We start from the raw sequence: 2,691 nt of genomic DNA, 5'->3' as shown, positions 1-2,691 counted from the left end.
TTTATTAATTGGATATTCTGTTTTGGGGGTTGGTAGTTGGATTTTTCATTCATCTAGGAGGCAGGATGAGTAATAACTTTCACAGTGATAGATCATTCCATTTAGAAAATAAGAATTATTGCTAAACTAGACTTTGGAATGGACATGGATATTTGGAGACATGGTGTCTGATAGAGGTAGTGTCACAAATTAGTGGGGAAGAGGTGGATAATGGTGCTCAGAAAATTGGCTTATTATATGGACAAAAATAAAGTTGGATATCTACCTTAAACCACATAAAGCAAAGATAAATTCCAAAGTGAATTTACCTAAATGAAAGGTAAAGTACTAAGGCCAATAAGAAAAAAAATGGAGAATGTATTTGTGCCTTTGGGATAAGGATAAATCTGTTAAGTTAGATCTCCAAATCACAATCCATAAGGTTTGATAACTTTGCCTAATTCATATTTAAATATTTCTAGTCACCAAATCACCCAGTAGTCAAAACTAAAGATAGGTATAGATTAGGAGGAAATATATCAATGTCTAAAACTGACAAAGGATTACATTTGTTAGAGATTGAATATAGAAGGAACTACTGCAGATCGGAAAGAAAACACAAAATAAGAATAGGCAAAGGATATGAATATGTGAAATCTAAAGGGAAAACCAGAATGGCTAATAAGTATATTACCACTTGTAATTAGAGAAATAGAAATCAAAACATTAATGAGTTTCTACTTTGTATCTATTAGTAAAAGTAAGCAAGAGACTGGATTCTCATGGGGAATCAATGCTCGTGGGAGATTTCACCTGGGGCCTCTATTTTGGAGAACAAATGGGCAGCACTTAACTGAAAGTAAGTAATATCTGAGATGCAGTGTTGCAGAATTTTTAATCAAATACTATCTTGAGTTTGAATCCCAGGTATGTCTTTTACTGAAACTGCGACCTTGGTAAGCCACTCTTCTGTGTGTTAGTCTCTTCTTCTTTGAAATGGAGATGTTACCCACCTTACAGGTTTATTGTGTGCCTAGAACAGTGCCTGGAACATAGTATGTGTCACAGAATTGTTAGCTGTTGCTATCTTTGTCTTTCTAGCCATCACATGTTGATAGCCAGCTTCCAACATGGCCCTCCAGTGATCCCTGACTCCTGGTAGTTAAGCCCTTGTGTCATCCCCTCCCTACAGTGAATAGGGCTGACCTGGGTACATGATAGGATGTCCTGGAAACGTGCGACTGAGTCAGAAAAAGACAGTGAAGGATTCTGCCTTGTACTCTCTGGGATCACTTGCTGTGGAATAAGCTGGCTACTATGTCATGAGGACACTTATGTGGCCCTTGGGAGAGACCCATGTGGAGAAAAACTGAGGCCTCACCGGTAGACCCACCAGGTTATCAACATGTGAGCAAGCCACTGTGCAAGTGGGTCCTTCAACTACATTCAGGCCTTTAGCTGTGCATAGCTCTGATCAACAACGTGGCCACCACGTCGTGAGAGATCCTGAGTCAGAATCACCCAGCTCTAAATTCTTGACCCAAAGAAACTGAGGTAGTAGTTGTTTATTATTTCTTAACAGCTTGAGATGTAATCCACATAACTATAGTGTTTACTCGTTTAACGTGTACAACAATTCAGTGGTTTTAGTAGATCGTGGAGTTGAACTATAACTTCATCATACTTAATCTTGAAACATTTTGGATTCAGGGAACTTTATGTATCCATTAGCAGTCACTCTTTACGTGTCCCCATTTCCCCCATCTCTAGGCAACCGGCAGTTTTTCTGTTTTAGATTCATTTCATATAATGTGGGCATGGACTGTCATACAACGTGTAGCCTTTTGTATGTAGCTCTTTTCACTTAGCATAATGTTTTCAAGGCTCATCTGTGTTGTAGTATGTATCAACATTACATTCCTTTTTATGGCTGAATAGTATTCCCTTGTGTGGGTATAACACATCTTTAATTATCCATGCATTGTTTAGCCACTTTTTGGCTCTTGTGAATAATACTGCTGTGAATATTTATATACAAGTTTTTGTATGGACTTATGTTTTCACTTGGAGTAGAATTTTTGGTTCCATATGGTAACTCCAGGGCTTTCCTGGTGGCTCAGCGGAAAAGAATCTGCTTGCAATGCAGGAGCTGCCTGTTCAATCCCTGGGTCTGGAGGAGGAAATGGCAACCCACTCCAGTATTCTTGCCAGGATAATCCCACAGACAGAGGAGCCTGGTGGAGTTCAGACCATAGGATCACAAAGATTCAGACATGGCTAAAGCGACTGAGCCACAGGCACGCGTGGTAACTCCGTGTTTTACTTTTTGAGGAACTACCATACGTCCAAAGCCGTGTAAGAAAGTTCCAGTTTCTCCACATCCTTGCCAGTTCTGGTTTCTGTTTCTGACCATACTGCATGACTTTCAGGATCTTAGTTCCCAACCAGGGATTGAACCCATGCCATGGCAGTGAAAGTGCCGTGTCCCAACCGCTGGACCATCAGGGAACTCCTGCCAATACTTACTTTCTGTCTTTTTGATTATAGCTATCCTAATGGTATAAAGCTAGCTGCAATCAAAAAGACAGTAAGTATTGATAAAAGTGGTATGTCATTGTGTTTTTGATTTGCATTTCCCTAATGCCTAATGTTGAATATCTTTATATGTATTTTTTGGAAAATTTTATTTAAATCCTTTGCTCATTTTTTCAG

Source organism: Oryx dammah, unplaced genomic scaffold, assembly GCF_014754425.2.
Source record: "Oryx dammah isolate SB20612 unplaced genomic scaffold, SCBI_Odam_1.1 HiC_scaffold_17, whole genome shotgun sequence".
In the NCBI taxonomy this organism is placed as follows: domain Eukaryota; kingdom Metazoa; phylum Chordata; class Mammalia; order Artiodactyla; family Bovidae; genus Oryx; species Oryx dammah.
Note: the sequence above shows the minus strand (reverse complement) of the source record.